The following is a 23,081-nucleotide window of genomic DNA, read 5'->3' as shown; positions in this document are numbered from 1 at the left end:
GCCTTCTGTTATGGACTAAATTGTGTCCACCCCAAATTTCTGTGTCAAAGTCCTAACCTGACAGTACCTCAGAATGTGACTGTATTTGGAGACAGGGTCTTTAAGGAGGTACTTAAATGAAAACAAGATCCTTAGTGTGGGCCCTAATCCAATCTGGCTGGTGTCCTTATAAGAAAAGGAGATCAGGACCCAGACACACACGGAGGGAAGACCACATGGAGACAGAGGCAGAAGGCAGTCACCTGCAAGCCAAGGAGAGAGGTCTCAGATGAGACCAATCCTGCTGATACCTTGATCTCAAACTTCCAGCCTTCAGAACTGTAGGAAAATAAATTTCTGCTGTTTAAGCCACCCAGTGGCTTGGTTATGGCTGCCCTAGCCGACTGATACAGATTTGAAGTACCAGGTGCCTTTGAGCTTCCTCAGTGAGTGCAAGTTCCTAGGGGTGGGACTTGCTTTCTCACCTTCATTTCCCGGATGCTTATCAGGCTGTTTGAATATAGCTATAGTTCAATAAATACAATTAAAGCAGCTGTAACCCTGGGCTTATGTCCCAGCTCTGCCACTAATTGGCCATGTGATCTTGGCTAAGTTAACAAGCTTCGGAGTCTTCATCTGAAAAATGCCACTCCATGAGAGTGCTGAGATAGTGTGTGACGGAACCGTGCTGGGAAATCTACCCAGATCTTTCCACAGCCTGCCTGATTTTGATTTGGATATGAAGGCTTATTAGGTACGTACTGAATGAATGAACAATGTCACAGAGCAAACCATGCAAACCTTTTCTTCTATCAGCTCAGCTATATTTTAAAAATTAGTTTTATAATACCTTTGGTCTCCTCCAAGTTAGTTTCTCCCTTTTTTTTCATGTTCATTGAGTGCCTCGGGCCAGTTTGTGAATATCATGTCGCAAACAAAACTCAACAATTTCACACTCCATCCTTAAACAGTAAGTGAGTACAACCCTTTTGCAAAGCAATGTCAAATTATGGGTGAACTGAGGTCAGGAGTTTGAGGCTACCCTGGCCAACATGGTGAAACCCTGTCTACTAAAAATACAAAAAAAAAATTTAGCCGGGTGTGGTGACAGGCACCTGTATTCCCAGCTACAGGCTGGGAATTCTCAGCCTGAGGCTGAGGCTGAGGCAGGAGAATCGCTTGAACCCGGGAGGTGGAGGTGGCAGTGAGCTCAGATTGCGCCACTACACTCCAGCCTGGGTGACAGAGTAAGACTCTGTCTAAAAAAAAAAAAAAAAAAATTATGGGTGAAAAGTCTTTAAAATATTCATGCCCTATTATCCAGAAAATTCACTTCTGTTACTCACTTCTGAGGAAAAGCTGCTAAATACAGAAATAGTTTTATCCATAAGTAGATTACTTATAGCATTATATATAACTGAAAAAAACAGTGAAAATCTAAATGTCCAGTAAGGGGGGACAAATAAAATATAGTACATGCCCATCATAGACTATGATGGAGCTATTAAAATTGTGGAAAACGTTTACATGATGGCAGTTTCTTAAGGAAAAGATATAAAATATACGGGTTAAAAATGCATCTGCTGGGCATGGTGGCTCACACCTGTAATCTCAGCACTTTGGGAGGCAGAGGCAGGCAGATCACTTGAGGTCAGCGGTTCGAGATCAGCCTAGCCAACATGGTGAAACTCCATCTCTACTAAAAATACAAATATTAGCCAGGCGTGGTGTTGCACGCCTGTAATTCCAGCTACTCAGGAGGCTGAGGCAGGAAAATCACTTGAACCTGGGAGGCAGAGGTTGCAGTGAGCTGAGATTGTGCCACTGTACTTCAGCCTTGGCGACAGAGCGAGACTGTCTCAAAAAAAATAAAATAAAATAAAAAGCATAAAGGTAAGGCTCAAAGGCAATCCAACAAGGTACTAATAAAGTGGGTGCCTTAACGGTGGGCGATGAGTGATTTCCCTTCTGACCTTTGCTGCTCTGGGCTCCTGACTTTTTTCTATAATGAGCATATACTACATTTATCATGGGAGAAAATAGAGTTAATATAAAACAGCCAACAATAAAGAACAGAAACAGGACCCAGGAGACCTATTTTGCTTAAGGATTCAGCTATCCCATTACAATGCTTGGGAATGATCAAACACCATTTAGCTAATGACATTGCCGCGGCGTAACAACATCCCTCCCCAGAAGGTTTTCCTGATGTGGGTGTAAAACACATCCTAAGGAAGCCACGGTGCTTACAGGGAGGCAGAGGACAGAGGCTGCCAAGTGCTGCTTCAGCAACTTCTCTTCTATCCCTGTTACAAAACATTCTTCTTAATTAATTTAACAGAAACCTGTCGATGAAAGTCAATATTTACATAAACGGGCAATTCTGATAAGGCACAAATATTATTCTTATTCTTTGCAGCATGCTCTCCATAGCAGTTCCTACCTCGGTAGTGAGCCAGAAACCTAGACGTCGGCTGGTTGCCTCCCTCACCCTCATTGTCATGTTCAGTCCTTCAAGTCCTAGTGACAATGGACTCCAAATCATCCTCCAGTCAGTCCATTTCTCCTATAGCCAATGCCACCACCATCTCTCCCTCAACAACTGCAATAACCTCCCAAGCTACAGACTGCAATGGGTGTATTTATCCAATTCTGTACCCCCCTTGTATCTAGGAAGTAACTAACTTGCTTTTGATTTTATGGGCTCATAGGCAGAAGAGACTTGCCTTGTCTCAGATGAAATTTTGGACTTGGACTTTTGGGCTAATGCTGGAATGAGTTAAGACTTTGAGGGCCTGTTGAAAGGGCATGATTGTGTTTTGAAATGTGAGGACATGAGATTTGGGAGGGGCCAGGGGCAGAATGATGTGATTTGGCTTTGTGTCCCCACCCAAATCTCATCGTAAATTTTAATCCCATAATCCCATAGATCGTGGGAGGCACCCAGTGGGAGGTAAATGAATCATGCGGGGCAGTTGCCCCCATGCCGTTCTCATGATAGTGAGTGAGTTCTCACAAGATCTGATGGTTTTATAAGCGTCTGACATTTTCCCTGCTGGCACTCACTTCTCTGTCCTGCCACCATGTGAAGAAGGACGTGTTTGCTTCCCCTTCCACCATGAGTGTAAGTTTCCTGAGGCCTCCCCAGCCACTTAGAACTGTGAGCCAATTAAACCTCCTTTCTTTATAAGTTACCCAATCTCAGGCAGTTCTTTATAGCAGCGTAAGAACGGACTAACACAGTAGATAAAACTCAAAGTAAACTCTTGTGGGGAGACTTGGTCATCCTCACTGGAATAGTGCACAGACACACACACATCACATATGGAATACTATGCAGTCATAAAAAGAATAAGATCACATCTTTTGTGGGAACATAGATGGAGCTGGAGGCCATTATCCTTAGCAAATTAACACAGCAACAGAAAACCAAATGCTGCATGTTGTCACTTATAAGTGGGAGCTAAATGATGAGAACACATGGACACAGACAGGGGAACAACAGACACTGGGGCCTACTTGAGGGTGCAGAGTGGGAGGAGGGAGAGGAGCAGAAAAAAATAACTATTGAGTACCAGTCTTAGTACCTGGGTGATGAAATAATTTGTACAAAAAACTCCTGTGACACAAATTTACTTATATAACAAACCTGCACATGTACCCCTGAACCTAAATTTTTTTTTAAGTTAAAAAATAAACAGAAGGCCAGGTGCAGTGCTCCACACCTATAATTCCAGCACTTTGCGATGCCAAGGTGGGCAGATCACTTGAGGTCAGGAGTTCAAGACCAGCCTGGCCAACATGGTGAAACCTTCTCTCTACTAAAAATACAAATATTAGCCAGGCATGGTGTTGGGTGCCTGTAATCCTAGCTACCTGGGAGGCTGAGGCAGGAGAATTGCTTGAACCTGGGAGGCGGAGCTTGCAGTGAGCCAAGATCATGCCACTGCACTCCAGCCTGGGCAACAGGGTGAGACTTGGTCTCTAAATAAATAAATAAACAGAAAATGACAGCCATCCTAGTGGGTATGAACTGGTATATCTCTGTGGTTTTAATTTGCATTTTTCTAGTAACTAGTTCTGTTTATGTGATGATTATTTATTGATTTGCATATGTTGAACCAACCTTGCATCCCAGAAATGAAGCCTACTTGATCGTGGTGGATTAGTTTTTGATGTGCTGCTGGATTCAGTTTACAGGTATTTTATTGAGGATTTTTGCATCAATGTTAATCAAGGATATTAACCTGAAGTTTTCTTTTTTTGTTGCATCTCTGCCAGGTTTTGGTATCAGAATGACCCTGGCCTCATAGAATGAATTGGGGAGGAGTCCTTCCTCCTCAATATTTTGGAATAGTTTCAGTAGGAATGTTACCAGCTCTTCTTTGTACATCTGGTAGAATTCAGCTGTGAATCCATCTGGTCCTGTGCTTTTTTTTGGTTGGTAGGCTATTTATTACTGATTCAATTTTGGAGCTTGTTATTGGTCTGTACAGGGAATCAGTTTCTTCCTGGTTTAGTCTTAGGAGGATGTATGTGTCCAGGAAAGTATCCATCTTCTTTAGGTTTCCTAGTTTGTGTGCATACAGGTGTTCAAAGCAGTTTCTGATTGTTATTTTTATTTCTGTGGGGTCAGTGGTAACATCCTCTTTGCCATTTCTAGTTGTGTTTATTTGGATCTTCTCTCTTTTCTTCTTTATTAGTCTAGCTAGTGGACTATCTATCTTGGTAATTTTTTCAAAAAACCAACTCCTGGATTTGTTGATCTTTTGAATGGTTTTTCATGCCTCTACTTTCCTTCAGTTCAGGTCTGATTTTGGTTATTTTTAAAAATGAAAATAACAAGTGTTGGCCAGGATGCAGGGAAACTGGAACTCTCGTGCATTCCTGTGGGGATGTAAGATGTTGCAGTTGTTGTGGAAAACGGTATGGCAGTTCCTCAAAAAGTTAAACAGGATTATCATATAACCCAGCAATTCTACTCTTAAATATCCAAAAATATTGAAAACAAGTACTCAAACAAATACATGTACACGAATGTCCATAGCAGCACTATTCATAAAAGCCAAAAGGTGGAAACTCACATGTCCATAAACTATAAAGCACTGAATCATGCTACAATGTGGATAAACCTTGAAAACATTGAGCTAAGTGAAAGTGTAACCCAGAATCCTGGAATTTTGGGTATGCACTGTGAAAAAGAACATACTTGTAACTGTTGCATCTTAAGTTCTTGATGTTTCAAAAAAGTTCCAGGAAGAAACTCAGCCCTAGAAAACAAACATGGGTTGGATCCAGAGATGCCTGGGTTGGAGATGAACTTTGCCCAACTCCCCTCATTACCATACTAAACTCTCCTCCCAGGGAAGAGCTTGTTTATTCACCATTTCCTATACACATATGTAGAAGCATGATCGGTGACGGTGCCTTCATTGCATTTACTCTACCTTTACGTACAATGACTCAGCTACCAGCCCAATAAAAGCCCTGTTTTCACCATTATTTGGGGAGGCACTGCTTTGGGAACTATCCCAATGTTCTTCTTACTTGCTGCAAGTAATAAAATCTCTTTGTTAAGTCCTCCTTGGTTGTAGTCATTGAGCTGTCACTGGCCAAGCAATCGAACCCACCTGTTGTGTGGGTAAGAAACGGAGCCAGACACAAAGGTCACATATTGAAGGATTCCATTTAATGAGAACTGTCTAGGATAGATAAATCTATACAGACAGAAAACAAGTTGGTAGTTGCCAGGGGCTGAAGGGAAGAGTAAATGAGGAGCAACCATTCAAGTGGTATGAGGTTTTCACTGGGGGCAATAAAAATGCTTTGGAACTAGATAGAGGTAATGGGTGCACAACACTGTGAATGTACTAAGTACCACTTCATTGTATACAAGTGGTCCCCCCTTACGTAAGGTTTTGCTTTCTGAGGTTTCAGTTACCTGTGGTCAACTATGGTCCAAAATATTAAATGAAAAATTCCAGAAATAAACAATTCCTAATTTTTTTTTTTTGAGACAGAGTCTCGCTCTGTCTTGCCCAGGCTGGAGTGCAATGGTGCAATCTCGGTTCACTGCAGCCTCCACCTCCTGGGTTCAAGCGATTCTCTTGCCTCGGCCTCCCGAGTAGCTGGGACTACAGGCGCACGCCACCACGCCTGGCTAATTTTTGTATTTTGAGTAGAGATGGGGTTTCATCATGTTGGCCAGGCTGGTCTCAAACTCCTGACCTCAGGTGATCCCCCTTCCTCAGCCTCCCAAAGTGCTGGGATTACAGGTGTGAGCCACTGCACCCAGCCCAATTCCTAAGTTTTAAATTGAGTGCCGTTCTAAGGAGCATGATGAGACCTCTCACTGTCCCACTCTGTCTCACTTCAGACATGTTCATCCCTTTGTCCAGCTGTATACACTGCTGCCCCTGAGTCAATGAGTAACCATCTAGGCTATCAGATCCACTGCTGCAGTGCTTGTATCAAGTCACCCTTCTTTTTCTTAACAATGGCTCAGAAGCATGACAGTAGTGATGCTGGCTATTGTTATAATTGTTATATTTTATTCTTAGTTATTGTTGTTAATCTCTTACTGTGCCTTATAAATTAAACGTTATTATAGATACGTATGTACAGGAAACACAGTATCATATAGGGTTCAGTAGTATCTGAGGCTTGAACCATCCGCCTGGGGTCTTGAAATAGATTCTCTAAAGATAAGGGAGGAATTACTGTATTTTGACGTGGTTAATTTATGTATGCACATTTCCCCTCAATTAAAAAAATAAGGGTAATATCTCCCAGTAGGAGAAAAGATGAGTGCATTTGCTTGCAACCCCTTGTAAGACTGGGGATTTCCTGAGCAGTTGTGACACAGACCCGTGGGGTATGCTGCATTCACCTTGCCTGCTGTGCATGGCCTCCTGGGAATTGTGGGGCAAGGGGAACCTTTGCAAACCCGAAGCTCACGCTGCCTGCTATGTTGTAATGAGCGGTCTAAATCCACTTGGGCTTGTCTCCTTTCCCAAAGCATCCATGGAGGTTTGATGAGCTGACCTAGCCGGGGCCTGCTGCTTACAGGCTGCTTGCTGCTTGACAGCCCTCATTGTCCCCTGATATACATGAGCCAACAGGGCACACGGAACTTCCTTTTCAGGGATGCGGTCTGCCATAGCAACTGAAAATTGCTGTAACTGTGCAATAGTTTATAACTAAACTGTGCAATAGAAAATCTCAACCACAGCCATGCTTGTTTTTGCCCCCATAATGCCGAGAATATTTATGAGCAAATTGCCAAATACTTGGTGACTTAGTGACAGCCATTCAGACAGAAGACAGATTTAAAGGCAGGCTTCAAACATCTTCAGGAGACTATTGCCTGGGAAGGGAAAAAAGGACTCCTTTGAGTGTTCTTATGTTTCTACCTGTGTGGTTATGTGGCTACGATATATGTGAAGAAGAGTGCAAACAATAAATGTAAAAATTCATCAAGTTGTATACTTAAGATTTATATCCTTGACTGTATATGGGTCATATCTCAATAAAATTTTTTTTGGCAGGCAGGCATAGAAAAATATGCTTGGAATCATTCCATTTAATGAAAACAAAGCAAGCAAACAAACACACAAAGAAACACAGAACCTTCTGGAGCAGTTTAAACACTGTATCAGAGCAAGAGCTGCTCCTTAGAATGAGTAGTGCAATGACCATGCATTACAGCAGTGGTTCTTAATCCTGGCTGATTGAAAATCACCTGAAGAGCTTTTAATAAATACCAATGCCTGGGCACCACCCACAGAGATTCTGATTTAATTGCCTGGGCATAAAAGAACACATTATAGCTCCCCAGGTGGTTTTATCAGGGTGGACAAACCATGGCCCACAACCTAGATCGGCCTGTTGCCTGTTTTTTGTTTTCTTTTTTTTAATAACACGTTATTGGAACCCACCCATGCATGTTCATTTATGTAAACTCATGGCTGCTTTCAGGCTACAGTCGCAAAGTTGAGCAGTTGCAACAGAGACCATATAGTCGGCAAGCCTGAAATATTTGCTGGCTGGCCCTTTACAGAAAGGGCCCCTGGGTCAGACATCTGAATTGAATGTGGAGTTTATAAAACACAAGATGTTCAGCACCACCTGGAACCTTCTGACTCCAACTCTCCAGGATGAGGCTTGGGCAGGACTTCTTTGTAAGTTTCACAGGAGATTTTTTTTGGGGATCCCCCAGTTCTGAATTAGGGCCCTTGGTGCTTTGTGGTGATGCAGTTCCCAGTGGAGCCCAGTGACCAGCAGGAGCGGGCTGGCTCTTCCAGAATCATGTGAGGAACGTTTACCACTCAGATCCCCAGTAATTACCCTTCAGAGGTTCACACTCAGTCGCTCTGGGGAAGGGTCCATCTACTGCTGTTATAAACAAACCAACCAACAAAACCCCAAAACAACGAAACCCCAAAACTCCTCTCTGTGTTTGGGACCACTTACAATCAGGAGCTGAAACGAGACCAGGTCCCAGTCCCAAAATTTTGAAGGTGCAATTCCTCCTGGTTGCCAGAATCTGCACTGGGTTGGTAGAAGTGATTTGGATCGGACTTTGGATTTAAATGCAACAAGAGAGCTAGTTTTGCCCAGGCCACAGTTGGAGGGCACTCCAAAGTCTCTGCTCTGCAAAGAAAGAGAGGTGAACCTGCACCTGCATGCAGAAAGAGGGGCCACCTAGCAGAAGGGGAAACCCACGCTGCGAGGCTGCTACCTGGTGAGCACCGGTGATGCTCAACTAGCAATGAAATCCCTCAGGACAGCCACTGCCATCTCTTTCCAGGAGAGAAACCAACAACCTAGGTCTCACTCTCAAGGATGATGCACAGGAACACCCAGAGAATCAGGAGCGTACACCTCCTGGTGGTGGAGACACAAAGATGCATGGAACAAAATCCCTGCCCAGAGGCTGTAATTAACATACATGAAAAAAGATTGGGAGCAATATACATGTGCAAGCATCTACCTTAGAACGCAGGTGACCTCCGTCCGTGGTCCTGAGAATGGGGAAGGTCTGCTGTAATTAAGGCCAGGCTTAACCGGGCTTTCCCAGGAACGAAGGAATTTCTAGTTAGGTTGACACCATTTTCTCAAACTTGGCTGCCCCTTAGAATCACCTGCAGAGGTTTTAAAATCTCGAAGCTGAGGTCATGCCCCAGACCACTTAAATCAGAATCTCTGCGAGGGTCAAAGAGACGTCAGTAGTTGTTAAAGCTCCTCAGGTGATTCCAATGTGCAGCCAAGTTTGAGCACCCTGGTCTACACCCAGAGAAGTCCAAGGGGGTCTGGGTGCAGAGAGAAACAACAGGAAGCTGTCTGGAGCCTGAGTATAGATACGTGGGGAGGGGCAGATGGCTTGAAGTACACACAAGTCCATGAAGGGCGGCAACAACTATGATGCTCTAGATAGAAATTGGAAATAAATTGGCACAGCTAAGGGGATCCACTGGGAAGTGAGCCAAGGTACTCAAGGAAGAGCTGCAATGAAAATTTGAGTTTGCTTTTTCTTTGGTCTAGGGCATTTTGACCCCATCATACTTTAGGAAATAATTTTAGACTTACAGAAAAGTTGCAAAGCTAGTACAGAAAGTTCTTGTACATCCCTCTAGGTTTCTTTTTCTTTCGTTCTTTTTTTTTTTCTTCGTCTTCTTTTGAGACAGAGTCTCACTCTGTCCTCCAGGCTGGAGTTCAGTGGCGCAATCTTGGCTCACTGCAAACTCCGCCTCCTGGGTTCAAGAGATTCTCCTGCCTCAGCCTCCCAAGTAGCTGGGACTACAGGCACATGCCACCATGCTTGGCTAATTTTTGTATTTTTAGTAGAGACGGGGTTTCACCATGTTGGTCAGGCTGGTCTGGAATGCCTGACCTCAGATGATCCTCCCAGCTTGGCCTCCCAAAGTGCTGGGATTACAGGCATGAGCCACCGTGCCTGGCCCCTCTCAGTTTCTTCTAATATTAAGATCTTACCTTACCATGGCACATGGGTCAAAACTCAAAACACCACCATTAGTACGTTACTACCCACTAAACTCCAGAGTTCATTTGGATTTCACCTATTTTTCATCAACGTCCTTTTTCTGCTCCAGGATCCAATTGAAGATGGTGCATTGATTCAGTCATCAGGTTTCATTTGTACCCCACCATTTTCAGACACTCTATTTGATTCAATTGGTGCTTTAAACTTAAAAACATTTTTGTTTTGTCTTTATGAATATATATTTTCGTCCAAATTTTACCACTGAAGAAATTTTATTGAGACAGTCTTTTCCTCAGTGAATTCCATTACAAGCTACTTTAATTCTTTCAACAATTTTTCCATGCAGGTAAACCAGTACCATGTTTTTCCATTTAAAAAAAAAAAAACTTTTCAACCAGGTGCAATGGCTCATGCCTGTAATCCTAGCACTTTAGGAGGCTGGGGAGAGAAGATTGCTTGAGCTCAGGAGTTAAAGACAAGCCTCGCCTGGGCAATATGGCAAAACCCTGTCTCTACAAAAAATATAAAAAATTAGCAGGGCATGGTGGCACACATCTGTGGTCCCAACTACTCAGGAGGTTGGGGTGAAAGGATTGCTTGAGCCCAAAACGATGAAGCTGCAATGAGCTGTGATGACACCACTGCCCTCCACCCTGGGCGACAGAGCAAGACCCTGTCTCAAAAAAAAAAAAAAAAAAAAAAATCTTTTCAACAGATTTTTTTTTACAATAAATTTTACCAAAAATATTTGGTTCATCAATTACTTTTTGTCTATATGAATGCTGTCCCTCATGGTTTTTGACAATCTGAGTTTCCTTGGATGATCACATTTCCACCAAGATCAATTTTCCTGAGTCAAATTGTGCATATCCAGATTTGCCAAGATGTGATCCTTCTATTGATTAAAAAAAACAATTTTACCATGTGCATTTTTCCTTCTGTTGCTTTTACTTCATTTGAGTTTTCTATCACATTTAATTTTTTGCAGTTCAGTTGTTGTACTTTTCAACTTTACCATGTTTACTTTCTGTAGTTTCTCATTTGCAACAATTTTTTTTATGACTTGCAATTTTAACTATTATATTTCCTTTTGTGTTTTTTCTACCAATGATATTTGCAGCGACGACTACAAGATTGATGATTTGCATTGTTTTTAGTTGAGCCATGGAAGAACTGAATGGCTCTTCTCAGACACTCTAGAGATGCTCTACTGGCCGGCATGAATCAACTGTATTGCTCATCCAGTTCTTCTGGATGTTTGTGTTCACACATGAACCAGCAGAGCAAGAATAGATGATGAGTCAAGTGAGTGAAATGATCTGCTTCATTTAAAAAAACTTTTTAAAAGCTTCCCTTGGTGGGTGGGAGTCCCTGCATATCAGCAGCACCGCCTTACCCACGGAACACAACGTAAATGGCATCGCTAGAGATACGCAGGACGGTGCAGGAATGTGAGAAAAAGGTAAGAAGGGCCAAGGAGAACGAGCAGAGCAGGATGTTTGGCTGAATTCCAGGCAAAGACACAGGGACCAGACATGGTGTTGAGGCAGAGCCTTGATCTAAGAGAAGACGTCCCAGCTCCCAGAATTGGGATATAAGTTCAGGGTGGGGCCAGCCCCAAGGTTGATTTTCTGCTGAACAACTAGCCTAGGATCCTTAGACTCCCTGGGAGGAGTGGATTCTCTCTTAAGAGCCTGGAGTGTGGCCCAGTGACCCACCTGTGAGGGATGCGTGGAAGGGGTGGGGCCAGAATATTACTAGAGAAGTCGATTCACCTGAAGAAATCAGTCACCTTATTTATTTAGGTAAAAAATAGTCACAAGAGAAGGTTTAGCTGTAATACTCTATGGTAAGCAACTGCCTGCACAGAGGGAAAGTGGCCTTATTGTTGTGGCCAAGCCATCTGGGGCAGTATTGTCACAGAGAGGGACATTCTGCATCTAGAGACGAAAGGGCTCAGCCCCTTCTCCAGATGCCCCAGATAACCTTCTCCAAAGACGTGCAGGTCAACATCTTTCTGCTTGGTCTCAGGACAACAAATGCGAACATTTCACTGTCTTCCATACTGTCCTCTCCCACTGCCAGACTAGAATCAATGAAATTCACAGCAAAAGGGCACAGCTGGGCAATAATTGGGCTTGAGTAACAACTAACAATTCCCCTCATTCTTTCCCTGAGCTAATCAACCACATCTCCTAGAGCCAATAAGGAGAGGTCCTCTTCTCTGTGTATATGTGAAATGTAACACATTCGGGGAAAAAAGTGAATGAATGTATAAGTGGCTTGAGCATCTTTGTAACTAATACCCAGTCAAGAAATAGAAAATTTCCAGAACCTCAGTGGGTGGCCAACTCTCCATCCTCTATCTGACACCCCAGGGCAGTTTCTTGACTTGCACAGAATCTGAGATTTGGACGGAGAACTAGAGCTTTGTTTTGCAAAGATCCGCAAGATCTGGAGATGTCTAGAAATGAAGTTGGGGTTCTCAACTTAGTGGCTTTAAGGCAACATTCAGGGAATTATGTATTAATAGGCTAACGCAGGGAGTTCCTGATCAGGGGGTTCAGAGTGAGACTCAGAGACTCAGGGATTTTTTTTTTTTTTTTTTTTGAGACAAAAGTCCTGCTCTTGTCGTCCAGGCTGGAGTGCAATGGCGCCATCTCAGCTCACTGCAAACTCTGCCTCCCGAGTTCAAGCAATTCTCCTGCCTCAGCCTCCTGAGTAGCTGGGATTACAGGCACCTGCCACCACGTCCAGCTAATTTTTGTATTTTTAGTAGAGACGGGGTTTCACCATGTTGGCCAGGCTGGTCTCAAACTCCTGACCTCAGGTGATCTGCCCACCTCGGCCTCCCAAAGTGCTGGGATTACAGGTGTGAGCCACCGCACTTGGCCAGGGATATGCATATCTGGTAAGTACCCCAGAAGATTCAATAGTATGTGGTTCTCAAAGACATGCCACTTTAGAAAGACATGCCCTGAATCCACAGACACTTAGCTCAGGAGGCACTATGAGACTCCTTATGTCCTTGCTACTCAAAGTGTGGCTCCAGACTAGCAGTAGTGGCATCACCTGGAATGCAAAATCCTGGGTCCCATTCCAGAGCTCCTGAATCAGATGCTTTTTTTTTTTTTTTTTTTGAGACGAAGACTCACTCCGTCGCCCAGGCTGGAGTGCTGTGGCATGATGTCGACTCACTGCAACTTCTGCCTCCCGAGTAGCTGGGATTACAGGTGCCTGCCACCACGTCTTGCTAATTTTTGTATTTTTAGTAGAGACGGGGTTTTACCATGTTGGCAAGGCTGGTCTTGAACTTCTGACCTCAAGTCATCCACCCGTCTTGGCCTCCCAAAGTGCTGGGATTACAGACATGAGCCACCGCACCGGCTCAGGTGCATTTTTATACGGTCTTGCTGGTAATCTGCACGCACATTAAAGCTGTAGTAGCACACCTCTGGGTTCCTTAAAGACAGTTCTCAACAGGGGCAACGCTGCCCCTACAGGGCATTCAGGAAATTTGAGTTGGGCAGGTAGTTTGGCTGTCACAATGATTGGCATTTAGTGTGGAGGGGGTAGGGCTGTTACATGTCCAGCACATTAAATAAATATCCTGGCCAGGTGAGGTGGTTCATGCCTATAATCCCAGCACTTTGGGAGGCTGAGGCAGATGGATCACTTGAGTCTTGGATTTCGAGACCAGCCTGGGAAAATGGCGAAATCCTGTCTCTACAAAAAATACAAAAATTAGCTTGTTGTGGTAGTGCATGCCTGTGGTCTCAGCTGCTCGGGAGGTTGAATGGGAGGATCACCTGAGCCCGGGAGGTTGAGGCTACAGTGAGCCGTGATTGCACCACTGCACTCCAGCCTGGGTGACAGAGCAAGTCCTTTCTCAAAAAAAAAAAATAAAGGGCCAGGCACTGTGGCTCACGCCTGTAATCCCAGCACTTTGGGAGGCTGAAGCAGGCGGATCACGAGGTCAGGAGATCGAGACCATCCTGGCTAACACGGTGAAACCCCGTCTCTACTAAAAAATACAAAAAAATTAGCCGGGCGTGGTGGCGGGCGCCTGTAGTCCCAGCTACTCGGGAGGCTGAGGCAGGAGAATGGCGTGAACCTGGGAGGTGGAGCTTGCAGTGAGCCGAGATCACACCACTGCACTCCAGCCTGGGCGTCAGAGCAAGACTCCGCCTCAAAAAAAAAAAAAAAAAAAAGTTAAGAAAAGGAAGTCCTGCATCGTGTACAACTTCCAAATGTCTCACTGGATATTTATGTATACATGTCTGCATTTATCTGAGCCTAGAACCTAATTCTTTTTTTTCATCTATAGGTATTTTTTTATTAGAAAAGAAATTAAACATTCTCACTAGAGACTGAAGAACGAAATTAATAATCTTACAAGTCTAGAAGGAGGCAAACTTCATAAGGGATTCTTTTTTTTTTTTTTTTTTTGAGACGGAGTCTTGCTCTGTCGCCCAGGGTGGAGAGCAGTGGCGCAATCTCGGCTCACTGCAAGCTCCGCCTCCGGGTTCACGCCATGCTCCTGCCTCAGCCTCCCGAGTAGCTGGGACTACAGGCACCTGCCACCATGCCCGGCTAATATTTTTGTATTTTTAGTACAGACAGGGTTTCACCGTGTTAGCCAGGATGGTCTCGATCTCCTGACCTCGTGATCTGCCTGCCTGGGCCTCCCAAAGTGCTGGGATTACAGGCGTCAGCCACCGCGCCTGGCCCAAGGGATTCTTAAGTTTTCAAAGCATTGGGGGCTCTTTCACAGATACACTCTTAGGGTAGGGGGCTGTAAGTTTTCTCAGATGTTTTACATTTTGTGCTTTAATTTTTGCTGGTACTCTAAATCAAATAAATACACAGTGTTCAGGATTATCTGGATGGCCATCTTAAATAACAGAGTGTTCTACACGACCACAGCCTCTGCACTTGTGCCTCTGATCCATATGACAGCAAGACCAACTATGCTTAACTTTTCATATGATTTCTCCAGTTGAGTCCTGAGACCTTACACAGAACTGTTGAACATTTCCTATGAGATCTGTGAGAGGACAAGGTGGACAACACTGGTTCAGAGCAGTGATTCTCAAGGTGGGATGGGATGGGGTGGGATTGAGTCTCCGGAGAGATGCAGTACTTTGAAAGAACACATTCAAAATACCCACTGATTTCATAACACCAACTCCATAAAGTCAAGCGGAAAAATGATTTCAGCTAATGGGCAGTAGCAGAAAACCAACCAAGGATTCATCATTGTGGAGAAGGAGTCTGTAGAAACATAGTTGAAAAACACTGGCTTAGAGGCAGAGGCATGCTGACACGTGGAGAACAGTAAGAAATGCGTGCCAAAGAGAAAGAACAATTGAGGGTGAGTGAGCGAATCCTAGGCCAGAACTTGTCACAGTCTTCTGAAAACCAAAGAGCACATCAAGAAGAAAACCAAGATGGCCCATCAACCTTCTTGGCCCTGTGGTCAAGAGCAAGTTGATCCACTTTTAAATACTGAGGCAAAAGAAGACAAAAGCTGTTTGTGTCCCCCAAATTCATCCACCAGGAAGTGCTGTCATCACGTGCAATGCCATCCAGCTCTTGAGGAGGAAAGTCAGCGTGTGGCCTGCTCTGTGGTTACTGCAAAACTCTAATCTGCTTTAGCCGCGTCAGCAGTTCCCCACTCTATTGCATAGTGACTAGATCACTGCATCTGCCTATACAGTCTTTACCGATAAAGACTCAAGGCCCCATTCTTGCTCCCGTGAGCTGTTCCAAATAATCTTGAATCTTGTTAGTGTGGTTGGTGGCTGTGATCTCGACAAATTCCAGAAGCCCTTGTTTGATGGGCAGTTGACTGAGGATCTCTTGGGTCCTCCTGCAGAATGGGAAGGTGGGCTTGATGAACACAACCACCTTCCCAGGCTGGATTTTGTAGTTCACACACTCTTGAGCCATGCCGACAGGCTGCGGTCTCCCTGGGAAGAATCCTCAGTTGTAGGTATTGCATGGGTATTGAGCCGAACCTAATTCTTGTTTTACAAATAAACACACTCTTTGTTTTTGCACAATTGTAATGTTTACTGAAATTTCCAGGCAGGCAACTGCCCTATAAGTTGAGGGAAGGCTCAATATGTATATATATATTTTTTTGAGATGGAGTCTCACACTGTCACCCAGGCTGGAGGGCAGTGGTGCCATCTCGGCTCACCGTAAGTTCTGCCTCCCAGGTTCACGCCATTCTCCTGCCTCAGCCTCCCAAGTAGCTGGGACTACAGGCGCCCGCCACCATGCCCGGCTAATTTTTTCTATTTTAGTAGAGACAGGGTTTCACCATGTTAGCCAGGATGGTCTCAATCTCCTGACCTCGTGATCTGCCCACCTTGGCCTCCCGAAGTGCTGGGATTACAGGCATGAGCCACCATGCCCGGCCAACATGTACTTTAAGAGTAACCAAACGTGCACCATCTCAGGCAATCTCATCATGGACAGTAAAGCGGTGGTGTGCAGTACAGAGCACCTGTGTCAGCCTACTTATAGGTAAAAACACCTGAGCGCTTCATTATAGCCAGACCCTAGCATTTATATATATATATATATATATATTTTTTTTTTTTTTTTTTGAGATGGAGTCTCAGTCTGTCTCCCAGGCTGCAGTGCAGTGGTGCGATCTCAGCTCACTGCAACCTCTGCCTCCTGGATTCAAGCGATTCTCCTGCCTCAGCCTCCCGGAGTAGCTTGGACTACAGGTGTGCACCACTACTCCCAGCTAATTTTTGTATTTTTAGTAGAGACGGGGTTTCGCCATGTTGGCCAGGCTGATCTGGAACTCCTGGCCTCAAACAATCCATGCGCCTTGGCCTCCCAAATTGCTTGGATTACAGGTATGAGCCACTGCACCCAGCCTATATTATTTTACTATAAATGTTTTCTGTTGTTTATTCTTTTATAATTAGGGAAGTATAATGTCTTTCTAAAATATATGTATAGTTTATTTTATCTATAAAATTTCATTTCAGGATAATAAATATTTATAAAATTTCATGATAGTATCATAATTTTTTTTTTTTTTTGAAGACATAGTCTCACTCTGTCACCCAGGGTGGAATGCAGTGGCGAGATCTCGGCTCACTGCAAGCTCTGCTTCCTGAGTTCAAATGATTCTCATGCCTCAGCCTCCCGAGTAGCTGGAATTACAGGCATGAGCCACCATGCCTGGCTAATTTTTGTATTTTTAGTAGAGACAGGGTTTCACCATGTTGGCCAGGCTGGTCTCGAACTCCTGACCTCAGGTGATCCACCTGCCTCAGCCCCCCAAAGTGCTGGTATTACATGTGTGAGCCACTGCGCCCAGCACCTTTCTTATTTTGCATATTAGTATGTGATGTGGAAAACATTTCAGATGGTAGAGTATGTCAAAATGAGATCTCTTTAGAAGTTCTGTGTTTACTGTGGGGCCTTACGGCACCCAGCTCCTAAATTATTTTTGACATAAATAGGGAGTTGGCAGGTATTATAGGAGTTGAGCAGAACTATTCTGATTGAATCACCTCATTTTTCAAAGGCCTTGAAACCCAAGGAGATGGAATGCCCAAGGTCACAGGGATAACTAGTGTCAGAAGAACCAGACACCCATGAATTCAGACCCAACCAGGACTTGGCCTCCTGCCACCAGCACTGCCAGCTCAGCCTGCCCAGGTCTCTGGAGGGCTCCTTGTCTCCATAGAAAACCTCCTTCTATGCCCCTGCTTTTGCCAAGGCCTGGACAATGATTTGGAACATCATGCCGTCTTACTAGGAAGCACAAAACCTTTGTCGGACTGTTATTATCATTTTTAACCTAGGACCTTTTCTTTCGTATGCAGAAATCACAGCTATAAAATAAACAGATCCCTTGTGCCTGGCTCTCTTTGGACACAAATTGCTGCCTGTCCTTGTCTGTTTAGAGTTGGATTCAAGGGTCTTCAAGAAAAATGGCCAAAAGGAAAAAAAAAACAACTTCCTTGATTTGGGGAGACAATGGATTTTGTAGTTAAAGACTCAAACTTGGGACTCAATGAGTACCCTAGTACCCTCAACGACCACAATCCAGGGCCACAGGGTGGGTGGTACTTAGTTTGCATACACAGAATGTCCCCATCAACTGTATAAAAACTTGTGTTGCTCCAGTGTTGGTTGTTCTGTCACTTGATTTATCCTGTATATTAAAGTCAAGGGACCCCTTTTTCCTCTAACATCTGTGATTTCAGGCGAGGACTCTAGAGGGAATAAATGAGGTGAGGACTACTTCACCAAGGGGGTGAGAGAAGATCTCATGTCTTCAGGTGAGGCTGAAGATGGGGACCCAGTTTTATAAAAAGCTGAGAGAAAAAAGGGCTGAGAGAAGAAAAGGGCCTAAAGCAGAAACAAGCTTGGACAATCAGGAGACAGGAGATCAGCGTGAATGAGAGACACGGTGCTGCTGAGTGCCTTGGATGGATGGATGGACCCAACCTCACCCTATTTATGTAACCCATTTACCTAATGTAGCAAAATGGAGTTGGAAAGTAGCTGATCCTGGCTGGTGGCTCATGCCTGTAATCCTAGCATTTTGGGAGGTTGAGGCGTGAAGATCACTGGAGGTCAGGAGTTTGAGACCAGCCTGGCCAACATGGTGAAACCCCATCTCTACTGAAAAACAAAAATTAGCCAGGCATGGTGGTGCATGCCTGTAATCCCAGCTACTCAGGATGCTGAGGCAGGAGAATTGCTTGAACCTGGGAGGTAGAGGTTGCAGTGAGCCAAGATCGTGCCACTGCACTCCAGCCTGGGTGACAGTGTGAGACTCTCTCAAAAAAAAAAAAAAAAAAAAAAAAAAAAAGAAAAGAAAAGAAAGTAGCTGATCCCCAAGTTCAAGACAGTGACACCTCATATGGAAAGGGACCCCCAAGACTCTTCCACCTTCCTTGCCCAACCTGGGTAGGATGGCGTCTCCCTTGGGCTTAATCTGACCATCCCAGGAGGATATGTGGCCCAGGAAAGAAACAGAATGCACATCACCTTTGTGAGACAATTCTGGCAGGATTCATCAAGTGATCACACAAAGCCTTCAAAGACATAAAAAAGATACTATTATCAAGCAAATCCCAAGAGTCCCCAAAGATAGGAATGTATGTGTGACAGGGACAAGGTGTCTTATTGCCTTCTGGGTGCTGCTGTGCCAAGAGAGAAAACGGTCTCCAGACAATGTGTTTTCAGTGAGGTTTCCAGAAACTCATCAAAGAATGGCCTATATGATCATAGATTTCAAAGATGTTACTGTTTTAAGAGGGGAAAAGGGGTCTGGAGAGAAGGCCCAGAAACCACGCAGTTCCTGACACCCAACAAGAATGCAGGGAGGGGCCAAAAGGCATTCACAGGAGGAGGAGGCACTCAGGGACATGCCAGGCTTTTATTCCAAGGTGTCCTTGAGGAAGAACAAGATTAGGAGGCTCGGCTGAGAAGAGAAAAATTCATGTCAAAGGAAAATTGAGTAGAGGAGCGAGATGAGTGAGTTTTCAGAAAAGGGTAAGATCAGGAGAGAAAAAGAGACAAGAGAAGTTGACTCCTGCCCAACAGGAATGTGAAGAGGAAAGACAGGGTCTTCAGGAAGCCTAGAGACTGATCTTATACATCTGGGTATGGCCCATGTCTCACTGAGCTGCTGAGAATGGAAGCTGAAAGGGCAAAGTCTTTAGAGGTAGAAGATACACTTAGAGATCTCTCTGGTCCAGGAGAGAGAGAGAAACAACAACAACAAAAAACTGTCTGGGCCTGGTGCAGTGACTCACGCCTGTAATCCCAGCACTTTGGGAGGCCAAGGCAGGCAGATCACCTAAGGTCCCGGGTTTGAGACCAGCCTGGTTAACATGGTGAAACCCCGTCTCTACTAAAAATACAAAAATTAGCCGGGGAAGGTAGTGGGAGCCTATAATCCCAGCTACTCGGGAGGCTGAGGCAGGAGAATCGCTTGAACTCGGGAGGTGGAGGTTGCAGTGAGCTAAGATCACGCCATTGCATTACAGCCGACAAGAGCGAAACTCCGTTCCCCAAGAAAAGAAAACCTGTCTGTCTCCCTGGGGTGGACAGGATGCTCTAGTTTTATGTGTGTTTGAATCTCCAAAAATACCTGCATTATTTTTCATGGGAAAAGGTCCTGGATAAAATAACTCAGATTGCCCTTAAAATCCCACAGATGCTGGCGAGGCTGCAGAGAAACGGGAACACTTGTACACTATTGGTGGGAATGTAAGTAATTTTGGCCACTGTGGAAAGCAGTTTGGAGATTTCTCAAAGAACTTAGAGTTACCATTTGATCCAGAAATCCTATTCCTAGGTATATATCAAAGGAAAATAGATCATTTTTCAAAAGAGATAAATGCACTGGTATGTTCCTCACCTTGCTAGTCACAATAACAAAGACATAGAATCAACCTAGGTGCCCATCAACAGTGGATTGGATTAAGACAATGTGGTATTATACATATACACCATGGAATATTATGCAGCCTTAAAAAAGGACAAAATTATGTCCTTTGCAGCAATGTGGATGGAGCTGGCAGTCATAATCCTAAGTGTATAACACAGGAACAGAAAGCCAAATACTGCATGTTCTCACTTATAAGTGGGAGCTAAACATTGAGCGTCCACAGACATAAACATGGGAATAACAAATACTGCAGACTACTAGAGCAGGGAGGGAGGGAGGCATGGGTTGAAAAACTACCTACTGGGTATAATGCTTATTACCTGAGTACAATACACCCATGTAACAAACCTGCACATGTACCTCCTGTATCTAAAATAAAAGTTGGGGGAAAAAAATCCCAGAATGTTAACAGAACTAAAATTCCCCCAAATCTAATGTCTAATATCTCAGATGAAAGCTTGGCAACTCAACTGGAAGACAGCAACCCACAGGGAGACAGAAAGTCAGTGTTAACATCTGAGACAGCACAGCCATACTGACTGAGAAGCTCTGGGGAAAAGCACTTCCCAAAGGCTATGAGGAATAATGGGAGGAATTTCATAGGGGGTCATGGGAGAGACTCTACTCTCCGTGTCATTGACTCCCAATAACCAGGAAGGCAACAGGAGAGAAGACAACATCCTGAAGGTGGCTGCATAGGGTAGGGATTGAGATGATGGGTGCTAGAGTCCAATCATCTGGGATCAAATCCTGCCTTTGCCACCCAGCATTGCAGCACAGGCAAGATTCTTACTTGATTCTTCTAAGCTTCAATTTTACATCAATTAATGAAGATACTATAGTTGATGGGAGAGTTATGAACCGAATCTGCAGCCAGTGAGCTTTCTGTATGCTGGCTGGTGTTGTTACCAGCTCTACATCACAGCTGTACATTCTGCCTTAAAGGGAATTCCTGGAGCCCGTATAGATCTGAAGGAGTCCATTTCAATGGGGGGATTTCTTTTTAAAAATTTTTTATTTCTGGCTAGGCACGTTGGCTCATGCCCATAATCCCAGCACTTTGGGAGGCCAAGGTAGGTGGATCACCTGAGGTCGGGAGCTCGAGACCAGCCTGGCCAACATGGAGAAATCACATCTCTACTAAAAATATAAAATTAGCCGGGTGTGGTAGCACATGCCTGTAATCCCAGCTACTTGGGAGGCTGAGGCAGGAGAATCGCTTGAACCTGGGAGGCAGAGGTTGCAGTGAGCCAAGATCGCGCCATTGCACTCCAACCTGGGCAACGAGAGCAAAACTCCGTTTCAAAAAAAAAGAAAATATTTCCATAGGTTTTCGGGGGAACAGGTGGTATTTGGTTACATGAGGAAGTTCTTTAGTGGTGACTTGTGAGGTTTTTTTTTTGTTTTGTTTTGTTTTTTGGAGACGGAGTCTCACTCTGTTGCCCAGGCTGGAGTGCAGTGGTACGATCTTAGCTCATTGCAACCTCCGCCTCCTGGGTTCAAGCAGTTCTCCTGCCTCAGCCTCCCGAGTAGCTGGGATTATAGGAGCACGCCACCACACCTAGCTAATTTTTTTGTATTTTAGTAGAGATGGGGTTTCACCATGTTGCACAGGGTGGTTTCAAACTCCTGAGCTCAGGCAATCCATCTGCCTGGGCCTCCCAAAGTGCTGGGATTGTACCACCACACCCGGCCAACTGGTGAGATTTTGGTGCACCCATCACCAGAGCAGTATACCCTGAACCCAATTTGTAGTCTTGTATCCCTCTCCTGCGTCGCACCCCATGGGAGAATTTCTGAATGTGATGCCCCTGCCCCCTCGTCTAAGTATTGGTTTTGCCATACGAGGACAACACACTGGTCCGGGACAAGATATGAGTGGAGACGTGCTGGGACTTCAGATCAAGATTTCAGAGAAATCAAATCTCCTGCCCATTTGGTGCCAGAAGCGATTTCAGAGACAGACTGAACAACAAGGGCAAAAATGTATTTTGTGCTCACTGTGAAGCAGACATGGTTCCAAACACCCTGCCTATGTCACCTGGTCTACTCCTCAGAACAACTCTGAGGTGTGATTATTATCACCCCATGTTACAGACTGAGAAACTGAACAGGGGACTGAAGCACCTCGAATGACATAATTCCATCATATACTGCAACCTCCTTAGTTTTAAAGCATGTGGAAGCATCTGCTTGACTCAAATATCTCGTGCTGGCCAGGCACGGTGGCTCACACCTGTAACTCCAGCACTTTGGGAGGCTGAGGTGGGAGGATTGCTTGAGCCCTAGAGTTCAAGACCAGCCTGGGCAACATAGTGAAACTCTGTCTCTACAAATAAATAAAACAATTGGCCAGGCATGGTGGGCACACACCTGTGGTCCCAGCTGCTCGAGAGGCTGAGGTGGGAGGATCACTTGAGCCCAAGAGTTGGAGGCTGCAGTAAGATGTGATCATACCGCTGCACTCCAGCCTGGGCGACAAAGCAAGGCCCCGTCCCAAGAAAAACAAACCAACCAACCTAGTGCTGAGATGCAAATACAATTTTAAAAGTTGCAGGTCTTCAGACTATTTTTCAAAGTCATTCCTCTGTTTCACATGGACAAATCAAAGTTATAAAAATAGCCACTACTAATCTGATGAAATTACTGCTTTCCTTT

General features: G+C 44.6%; 1 protein-coding gene and 1 pseudogene across 2 annotated transcripts in view; both read right to left on the bottom strand.

Annotated features, from left to right (window-relative positions):
- The window catches only part of KCNK13 (potassium two pore domain channel subfamily K member 13), a 125,330-nt gene that overhangs the window by 62,281 nt on the left and 39,968 nt on the right, over positions 1 to 23,081 (bottom strand). The gene's annotated exons all lie outside the window — the stretch shown is intronic.
- LOC107968232 (glutaredoxin-1-like) lies at positions 15,185 to 15,978 on the bottom strand (annotated as a pseudogene).

This window comes from Pan troglodytes, chromosome 15 (assembly GCF_028858775.2).
Source record: "Pan troglodytes isolate AG18354 chromosome 15, NHGRI_mPanTro3-v2.0_pri, whole genome shotgun sequence".
In the NCBI taxonomy this organism is placed as follows: Eukaryota; Metazoa; Chordata; class Mammalia; order Primates; family Hominidae; genus Pan; species Pan troglodytes.
This window is presented reverse-complemented; position numbering and strand designations above follow the sequence as displayed.